Raw genomic sequence first — 10,966 nt, forward strand, 5'->3', positions numbered from 1 at the left:
GTGATTTCTCTATTGTTAATGCAGTAGTTACCAATTTCAAATGCAGGTTTCACAGAATGAAGGTGTTGACCCTTAAAAAACAAGCCTAAGTCTCATGAAGATTCATTTGCTTCTCTTAAACCCTACATTTCACAGAGCACAGACTGGAAACGACTGACCTATAGCTCATTAATGAATGGGGCCTTACCTTGCAAATGCTTGAAGACAGAAGTGTTAATTTTAAAATATTGTCAAATTGTTGGGGAATCACCTATTAGAGAGCAGCATAGGGGAAAGGGACCTGGTGGTCCTGGTGGACAGCAGGATGACCATGAGCCAGCACTGTGCCCTTGTGGCCAGGAAGGCCAATGGCATCCTGGGGTGTATTAGAAGGGGGATGGTTAGTAGGTCGAGAGAGGTCTCTCCTGCCCCTCTACTCTGCCCTGGTGAGACCACATCTGGAATATTGTGTCCAGTTCTGGGCCCCTCAGTTCCAGAAGGACAGGGAACTGCTGGAGAGAGTCCAGCGCAGGGCAGCAAAGATGATTCAGGGAGTGGAGCATCTTCCTTATGAGGAAAGGCTGAGGGAGATGGGTCTCTTTAGCTTGGAGGAGACTGAGGGGTGATCTCATTAATGTTAACAAATATATAAAGGGTGAGTGTCACGAGGATGGAGCCAGGCTCTTCTTGGTGACAACCAATGATAGGACAAGGGGTAATGGGTTCAAAGTGGAACACAAGAGGTTCCACTTAAATTTGAGAAGACTCTTCTTCTCAGTGAGGGTGACAGACACTGGAACAGGCTGTCCAGGGGCGTTGTGGAGTCTCCTACTCTGGAGACATTCAAGACTTACCTGGACACCTTCCTGTGTAACCTCATCTGGGTGTTCCTGCTCTGGCAGGGGGATTGGACTAGATGATCTTTTGAGGTCCCTTCCAATCCCTGACATTCTGTGATTCTGTGATTCTGTGAAATGGCATGGATACACAAAGCACCACAATAGTGAACAGCATTTCAGGACTTGTATTTTAAGGGGTAACTAAACTACAGAAGGAACTTTCAGAACTTAAAAATTCACAGTGCTTTACACAGCATAATCAGATACATATGAAAAGACCATTATATTTAAGAATAATTTTCAGAATTAGTATTCTGAGATTTTTAAAGGAAAGTTGCATTCTGTACTGGCTAATTGGTTAAGTTTTGGCTGTCAGCTTCCCAGGTGTGCAGACAACTTGTTCAAAATACGTGCTTCTTCAATAACTCCAAGTGTAGCAAAATACACTTGAAAGTTGAGCTCTTTCTTAAAAAGTTTCTGTTCATAATAATGTTGGCCCAAAACCTTTCAGGTAAGGGATTTATAGCTATATATATGCATAGGAATTAAGGGTATTCAGCTCCCTTGGGGAGACTTTGGCTTTGAATCTTTACTTAATTGCTGCAATTCTGGCAAACAGATGGTGTCAGAGGAGATATGAAGGGGAAGGAATGGGTTGGAAAGCGTAAAGGGAGTGCGGTTAAAGCTGCAGGAGTGGGAACCCTTTCCTTGCACAAATCAGAACAGAGTCTGATTCGCTGCAACTACGTCTGTATGGGGACTCGCATTTACATGAGAGGCTGATTTCACAAGATAAGAAATCATAGATTTACATGCACATCAAAGAACTTCACATTTGGTACATGCTATTTTATCCTCTTAGCAATCTCAGAAGAAAATATCTGGGCAAAAGCACATTATAGTTTAATCTTTTCAGTTGGATTTTCTGCTCTGGATATGGAAGCAACTCACAGAATCATAGAATCACAGAATGTCAGGGATTGGAAGGGACCTCGAAAGCTCATCCAGTCCAATCCCCCTGCCGGAGCAGGAACACCCAGATGAGGTTACACAGGAAGGTGTCCAGGCAGGTCTTGAAAGGTCTCCCGTGAAAGCCGTTAAACAGCAGATTTTGATTCAAAAACTTAGATGCAAGATCAGATTTTTTGAAACGTGTATGCCCAGTCTGGTTCCTTTTTTTTTTCTTTTTTTTCTTTTTAATTGCATTTTAAAAATACTTTCCTTTCGGATTGGCTTCTTCAGAGTCGCATATTGAAAGAGTCAGTGTGGTCAGCAGTATGGGAGGAATAATAAGGGCATAAAAGATTTTTTTGATGTTTTAATGACTTCTATTATTTGTTCTCAAAGATCAGTTTTTGAATTAGTTATGAATTTGAGCATCTGGAAGATTTTAACTTCCTCTGCTTCAGGAAGTTTATACTTGTGTTGTCTTCACTTTCTAAGAAAAAGAAAAATATAGCCCAAAGTTCACCAAAATGTGGCCTTCCACTAATTATCGTTTCTGTAGTCCACAACCTAGTATTTGATTCAAAAATATCTTTTGTTCTAAGAAATGCTTTTATCTCTTAATAGCTGTAGAAATTCTGAATGTTAAGATATAGCTCAGGATGTATCCTGAACATTTGATTCTGAAAAGTCTTCCAGCCATTACGCATGTAGTCTCACTGCCGCAGACTGGAGATGTTTTGGTGTGAATACCTGTTTAAAAATTAAACCCAAACACCAAAACCTACTGTCCTATTATTTACATAGAAGTAAATAATATTTTAAAAAAATAATAGTCGGGATAAAACCCTAGTAATCAGTTATGTTATTTAAAATGGGATTTTGCTTACTTTTCCTTCACCTTTAATTCATAGGAGAGCTGTAAAATCTAGTCTGCCCTTTGGAACTTTGAAAAGAAGAAAAAGTCTTAAATGTGGTCCTTAATATACATAGTTTTATGGACTAATTCACAATGACAGGTCCCCTCTCCAAGCAGCTTACAGTACAAATACTTGATGGAATGTGATGTGCAAAAGAAAATGCACATTGTTTGTTAATTCTGGCATATTTGCTTTAGTGCATTTATATAGGATTAGGTATGGATTCGGTACCCACACAGTGTAGTGTGCATTTTCAATCTCTTCTTATAGCACTATGAATAAGCTTCTTATTTGAAACAAAAGTGCTTAATTGAGTTTTCTATAAGCTGGACCTTTCTTCTATTGTGTTTCCTCTGATCAAGAACTCTTCTGAGAGAACATGAGTAAAAATACCAGGTAATACCCCTTGCACAGTTTGAATGCTGTTTGAACACAAGTAAACCTGGGAAGTAACAGATAATGAACCCGCTTATTCTCTTCCAGCTACACAGAGTGATCAGAAAGTATTTCAGCTCATAAAACATCCTTGTGAGAAATATTATCTGTCTGTAATCAAACTTGATCTGTAGTGTAAACTCTGGTTGGCAAGGTCATAGAGTGTTCAACATCAAATGCTGCACGTTCTCTACGCTCGCTTGGCTTGTGAGTCTCGCGCTTTTTAACACAACAGAAGTGGGAGCACAAGCATATCCCTGACATAAGAAACAAAGCTGAATGTGTAATCAAGGAAATATTTTTATTGCGCTATAAAATAGGGAGTTTAATAGGTGAAACAAGGCACTAAGCCTACGTGTTTGGCTGTGTCGCTTGCCCAGGTTGTTGATACCCTTATGTAGTTCCCTGCCTTGGTCTGTTAAGTCTTCTTTTGCCTCTGTGCTTGGTGCCTCATGAAAGGAGTGTGGACTTCTAGGGCTAAGCAGAAATGAGATATACGCTGAGTTCTGGAAGGGCATGCTGAACATCAAAAAACAGTTCAGCAGCGCACGTTGCTTACTCTTGATTTCATCATCACTTTTTCCTAAGCCTGCTTTTTTTCTGTGGTGGAATTACATGTTTATTCAAGCTATTGCCAGCTGAAAATGGCTTCACATGATGCCAAGTGCATCTGTGAAATAATCTCTTGACAGCTGACTTGTCTGTTCCTAGAATCATCTTTCTTGAGCAGAAAGCAGTAGACTACTCAAGCAATCCAAAGCAGCTTCTTGTTTACTAATGGCTGCAGATGAGGAAACATGAAGAGCTCAGACTGGAAAAAGGCCATCTGGGTAGGGAAGGAGAAAGATTATTATTCTGTTGTTCAAAATGTGGATAAATGCAGCAACATGGAAACTGCTGCAATCTTTATCTATCAAGAGGAAAACTAAACAGAAATACTGGGTTCCTGCTGCACAGTTGATGAATGTTTCAAGTATTACCCAAGAGGAAAAATGCTTGAAAGCCTGACAGTTAATTTCCTGCAGATGAATTACAGGCACTGTTAAATGAAGAGTGTTGCTTTTTACTTCAGTAATACAAAGATTTCATCCATTTGGAAAAAAAAAATGAGTAGAGAATAGTTTGAATTTGCCTGTCAATGGAATTTGGGAAGGTTCTGGGTCAAGTTTGGCTTTCCTCTGTGTTTTGTGCTTGGTGCGTTGGTTGTGCATTCATTTCTTCACTCTCAGATCTAGGTTGCCTCATCATCACATTTCTGCTGAATGTCTAAAAGAACGTTTGATTGTGGTTTATTGCTTTGGTGAATGAGGGACATTGCTGATATGTTGGAGGCTATTCTTCTTGCTCTTCACTGTGCTTCTGAGAAAGGGCTTAACAGGTACTGGCAGACAACTCTATGTCATCATCAACTGTTTTGAAATGCAGCAGCCCCTAAGGCCATATTCTGCCTCCCAGGTAGTTTAATATGATGCCTTGTAGAGCCACCACTTCAGAATTTAGAAAGAAGACTCATCAGTATGCTGGTGAAATACAGACGTGCCTCTCTTTAGTCAGAAGAACCTGAAAGTTCAGCATCTCCCATGAAGTAATGCTTGGATGATATTGCCAGCTGGCTGTCTTAAAGCTACCTTATTTTCAACCCTGGGAAAACTGAAGTGCTGCTACTGAGTAAAGGTCATTGTTACAAGGAGGTTTATTCTGCCTTTTACTCCCTGTTTATCCAGGCTGTGTGTTCACAAGTAACAAAGCCAAGCTACACATCTCAGAATCTCTTAGGACCGTGTCCTTTCCACAGAAAATCTTCTGTGTTGGATTATTAGGATGTATTTTTTTCTCACTACCCAGTTTGTCTGTGGTTTATTTTGCTTGTAATTGTATCAGAATAGCAGCACATACCTTATGCATCAGCGCTCACAGATGGACTTTTCTGTTGCCCGTAATTCGCTGATTCACCAACACAGCTGCTCCCCAGTTTGCACGCACCTTTACATATATGATTCTTTTTAGGATTCTTTCTACTGACTGTTACCAGAATAACAGGCTAACTGTCGAGACACACCATTCTTTTTAATGAAGCAGATTCTGGCAGTGTATCTGTTTCGTTTGAGCTCTTCTTACTGGTCTCCATTACCCTCACATTAGTGTATCTAATACATGAAGCCTTTGTCAGCTTCATCCAGGAGGCCTGTGTGCTCATGCTGCCTGCCACTTGGGCAGTCTGTTGTGATGTCTTAAGTTGTCAGCTTCATCACAATTCTGTTGCATTGAGACAGCATGAAATATGTTCAGTTGACAATTAAATCGTGAAATGAGAGGCATAAATCCTGAAAAGCCCTAAAATAAGGGGCTTTGGCGCAGTCACAAGCTCGCTGTATTAATGTGTTTCTTTGAAAAGTTGTTTGGGCACTCTTTAATTTACGATCTTGCAGCCTTAAAATTCCAGCTATTCAGCAGACTATTGAAGACCATACATGGTAATTTCCATTGTGTGTTACTGAACTTTTTAACGCACATACACACGTTTTATTTTCTAGCAAGACATGGAACTTTCAAATTCTCCAAACTCCAAAGTATGGCTTTTCAAAAACTTCTGCTGTCATTAAGCCCAAGACTCATTTTGCTGTATTAGAATAGATTGGTCAAATGGCAGCTGCTCTCACTAGTGTGAGAGTTCACATGGAGAAGACTATTTTTCATATCTAATGAGATAACTCAGTGCAGCAAAAATGTCTCTCTTAGCGTCTCACCTCTGTGACATGCTAGGATGCAACTGCGCTGTCGATCCATAGTGAGGCAATATGAAGCAGGTGCTAAAAATAAGCAAAATGTCACTCAATTTAATTCTGCCCTGAACCTCAGATCCTATACTGAAGTGTTGATCCAACTGAATTTGATCACTGTTTTCCAAATAATTGTCATGTGTAGGACTTGATTTTTCTCTTAAAGTATCTATCAGTAAATATTTACTATAAATAGCCATGACAAGCAAGCTGTTGGAACACTTAATATGATTTTGATTACATGCCTGCTGGAAAGGAGAGTTTAAATAGGAACAGCAGGCAGTGGCAATAAATCAAATGCATGAAACTTAATGACAACAATATTTTGGCAGAAAATCTTAGATTCTGTTTCAAATGTAGAAATGTTTCCTCTTTCTATTCATTTTTATAAGGAAAGGTAGGTTGCTATACCTTTGCTGGTTGTCTTTCTTTTTCCCATGCTTGTACAACCACTCAGGTTTTTGCTCTTCTGGAATTTTCTTAGCACAGCAGCGTGTGTCAGGGAAACTGCAGCTGTTGGAGATACTGGGATTGTTTCTTTTAAAGACAAGTACAGCTTTAGGATCAAAATGCATTTTTCTAGGTCTCTTTTTCTCCTGTCTATTTGTGTAATATCCCACGCAGCCAGTACTGTCTTTCAGTTCTTCTGTACTGCGGGTACTAATGTGTGAGCTGCTTCGGAAGAAATGCTGTTTTGCAGTAGTACGTATTTCGCAGATAGATACTGGAGACCCAGAAAAACAAGACTTAGTTCCACAAAAGTTTCTGGAGACTTCGCTTTCAGGGGCTTCGGTGGAAGTTGGGCACATCAGTCTCTTTGTGGCTCTGGGTTGAGGTGATTTGTACAGGAGCTTTCAGAAAGTGTGTCAGAACAGAGAACTGAGCCCACTTCTCTCCTGTCACAGGCTAATGCTTTTCCTTCCAAATCATCCTTCCTCAACCACGTTTTTCCTTATTTTCCCTGTCAGTCTGTCTCTATACACACCTTAAAGAAGAACGTATACCTGTAGAGTACTTGCTGCCCCAAGGTATCTTTGGCCATACGGAGCCCTGGTAAAATGCCTGTTCACCAGGAGTAACTCTGTGCAAATGAATCTTATCCCTAATAAACAGAGATATAATTTTCAGAATTAGAGTGCCAGAACCCATAAAGCTTTCAGAAAGCTTTTAAAGTATTTCTGTTCAGGTGGTGAACAAGTTAACATTGTTGAATTTTCTAAGCATGAGAATAATTTTAATAGAGTACTATTGAACATGGAATTAGTCTGGTCTCCTGACCCGTGGCACAAAATCTGAAAGTGTTGTGGATAATAAAGCCTTTATCAGATTTGGGAAAATTAAGTCACTTTCTGTGGCACATGAAAAGCCTTTTATTTCAAAAAGCAACTTAATCTGAACCAGCAGAGGATAAAATAAAGAACAGGAATAAGTAACGCGTTTTGTCGTGAAGGAGAGTCAATTTGAGGTCACTTGGGGGTCATAATGCAGTAACTTATTTTATTGCTCTTCCAAAGGACTCGGTACAGAAAATCAAGGCATTTCAGAAGGAAAAAACAAGTTATTTTCTGTAAGAGATTTTCTTACTTAAGTCAGGACAAAATACACTTCAAAACACAGACTCAGCTCATGAGGTCGAGTAGATGGTACAATCATTTGGCTTTGTTGTTCTGCACTTGTGTTCTTTAGAATAACTCAGTGGAGGAGAGCTCTGACTTTCCAAGAACTGATCCCAGAAACACACTGACTTCTGTATAGAAAGCCTTCCTGATCGCAGGCTTTTCCTCCCAAGATCTTTAGGTGCAGAAATGATTTCAGCCTAAACGTCTCCAGCTAGATGTTGCCTTGTTTTGTTACTAACAAATGGACAAGAAAGGCCCAAAACAACGAGTGCTTGCTTTTCGGAGTCACCCGAATCAGACCCATCATAGTACAGCAAGAAGAAAAGGATCCTATTTAAAATGAATAGAGAAAGCTGAGAGATTATATCCAAATTATTTATCCTCACTGTGAATGCCGTATTCATCTGCAGGGATCTTATCTTCAAAGAGAAGGCAGTTAAAGTAAAGTTCAGAGAGAGGCAGGAAAAATTATTGAAGGCACAAAACCCCCCTTTATTTTATGAAGAAATCTAGTCTGGAAGTGAAATAACAGAAGAGAGGCCTGTAAAGTGATGAATCATGCCAAGAAAACAAATTAGGGAGTACAATTTACTCCTTATTTCAGATAGAGATACGCTCTACAGTATTCAAGTGGGTTCTGTTTAAACCTGCAGATTGAAGCACTCTATTTTAAATGCAGACGCTTAGAGTAATTCAATATAAAAAGCAAAAATTAAAGTATGTATCTTGAAATCCTCCTCAAATGAAACTAAAAGACTTTATAAGTTGCTTCCAGAAAACAATGCAGTTACATTCTGAAGCAAAAATATTCTGAAAACCCAGAAGCCAAAACTTTACAGACATTCAAACACCAAGTCAGGTGAGAAGGGTATTTTTAAGGGTGTAATGATTTTAGTCCGAGGTGTATGATGCTAAATAAACAGCTTTTCAGACTGAAAGAGTTAATCATAAAGATGTGAAAAGGAGAGTGTCACAAATATTTCTGGTAAATACTCAAAAATTAACACATGAATGATTCTGGGTTGCCTTCGAAAAGACAGCTACATTTTTAAAAGCAGACCTCACTTAAAAAGAACTATTGGAGGACAGTGATGCGACGGAATCACTCAAGACTGTAGTTAACGTCAGAACTATTGATAGAAAGAAAAATTCTTCTCTAATGAATAAAGTATTTTCATCTCTATTGAATGAAGATGACCAATAGTTGTGGCACAGTTAGCAAGGTGTGTGTGCAGACATTCTTATGCGGAAGGCTGAATTTAGTGACAGGGTGATGAGCACCCCCAGTGCAGTGATGACTTCTACGTTGCTCACAGAAAAGGAGGTGGCAAGTGTGCAGCTGGAGCAGGGTTGCAAAAGTGTTCGATGTCCTCTCGGTACACAGAGTAACAGGTTCCAATGACATGCTGAGTCACGAGTTTACAGGAAATGGGCAAGAAAATAAATGAACCTTTAACTGACATTGGTCGATGTTTGCTGCAATAAGAGAACTGTGGGAGAGTAACACAGGAGAAAAACCAACATCATACTTCTAAAAATATGGATGTCACTCATAAATGAAAAACAAGGGGAAATAATTCAGTATCTTGATTTTTTACTGTGAAACCTGCAAATTTGGCATACGTTTGTGCTGTAGAAATACTGTGAGCAATGTCACTAGCGCTGTGTAGCGCACTATTTATGTGTGTATTTGTATTTCCACTTTGTAGTAACTAAGGCCACCTACCTGTGTTTTGCAGTCTGCAGAGTTATTAGGCAAATCTTCAGTAGTGTTTGGAGAGTTCTTGAGTGATTGCTTTGTTGTTCCTATTGTGTCTATATAAGTTCCTCCCCACCCACCAAGCTGTTCCTATAGCTGTACTATTCGTATTTATGTATGCATTGATGATTTTCACAGGAATAAGTTGTATTCGTCTCAGTTAAGATGCTTATCCCATCAGACTGGGTGCTACACATATGGACAGTAAGAAATAATCTCTGCTTAGAATAGATTATAGTTTAGATGCAGAACAGACAGTGAGAAATTCAGTACTATTCCTCATTTCTGTAAAGCAAAATCCCAAAGGTTGCATGTGAAAATGCCCAGATGTGAACCCCAAACTATTCCTTTGCAACAAGACTGATGCTTGCTTTGCAGTGCTCCTTGGGAGAAATATTGATGGCCTCTACTATTTATTATCATTACTGTGTAATGATTGAAGGAGAAGAGGGCAATGAAAGGGGATTTCATTTGATTTTGTCAATAATTAGTGTTATGCACTTTGAGTCCTATTTTGAAACAATATTCTGAAAATGAGGTGGAAGATGGTGAATGGAAGGTCCAAATCTAAATTAACCAAGCAAAAATACCCTGTAAGAAATTGTAGGGCAGAACACTAAGGGTCACAGAAATAATTTCTCAATGGAAGTCAACGCATTAGATTGAGGAGTTTAAATAGAGAAGCAAAATGTAATCATGTGCTATTTACTCATTTTCAGCAGAAGTTTCAGTAAGCATGCTTTATTTCGTAAGTAGTTGGAAGTGAGGTTTCACATCCTTTCTGAGCCTTTTGTAATATGAACTCTCTTTGATATGCTCAAATATCCAGCAGTCCCTTTTTCTAGCAGCAATTCTGTCATTTTACTGTACAGGAACTATTAGCACTACGGAACACTTTTTAACACAGAAAGATCATCTTCTCCAGGGATGCAATGGGAGGAAATCTGTAAAATCTTCTCTGGCTGGCAACAGGGCAAGTTATTGCTCTTCTCTTCTCTCTTGCACCTTTGTCCATCACTGTTCCCACCATGAGATTCCATGCAGGAGAAGAGGGCAATGAAAGGGGATTTCATTTGATTTTGTCAATAATTAGTATTATGCACTTTGAGTCCTAATTTGAAATAATATTCTGAAAACGAGGTGGAAGATGGTGAATGGAAGGTCCAAATCTAAATTAACCAAGCAAAAATAAGAAATGGGCTGTTTAGGATGAGAACCAGCAATAAACCCCATTACTTGGTGATTTTCTTTCACTGCTACTGTTTATATATATATTTTTTTTCCTTTTCATTGTACATACAATGCCGTTAAATGTATTGAATATATTTTGGAGTTTCTTTAAAAGGCTGGAAATTGGAGAAAAGCTAGCAGAATGAGTTCTTTATCAGTAGATTCTTTGAGAGCACGTAACAGATGATGAATGAACTTGCAGAAGTCCATTGCTTTTAGTATCCTTCTTTATTGGAAGTCAAATTTCCTCACTTTAATCTCGTATTTGTCAGCATCTATGCAGAAAATAGCTTATTTGATACTCATGTATTAACAATAATAGTCATTATCATGGGTACCATTGTGTCAAGACTGGTGGGTGTGCTGATGACTCTGCAGGCCTATGCGCTCTAAGTACCCAGTAACTGGCTTTTACTTAATTACTACTGCATATATACCTTGTTTTTAATCACCAGGTCTT

At 39.0% G+C, this 10,966-nt stretch overlaps 1 protein-coding gene across 2 annotated transcripts in view; it reads left to right on the forward strand.

Annotated features, from left to right (window-relative positions):
- Positions 1 to 10,966, forward strand: part of NSMCE2 (NSE2 (MMS21) homolog, SMC5-SMC6 complex SUMO ligase) — a 134,072-nt gene that overhangs the window by 90,994 nt on the left and 32,112 nt on the right. The gene's annotated exons all lie outside the window — the stretch shown is intronic.

This window comes from Columba livia, chromosome 2 (genome assembly GCF_036013475.1).
Source record: "Columba livia isolate bColLiv1 breed racing homer chromosome 2, bColLiv1.pat.W.v2, whole genome shotgun sequence".
NCBI lineage: Eukaryota > Metazoa > Chordata > Aves > Columbiformes > Columbidae > Columba > Columba livia.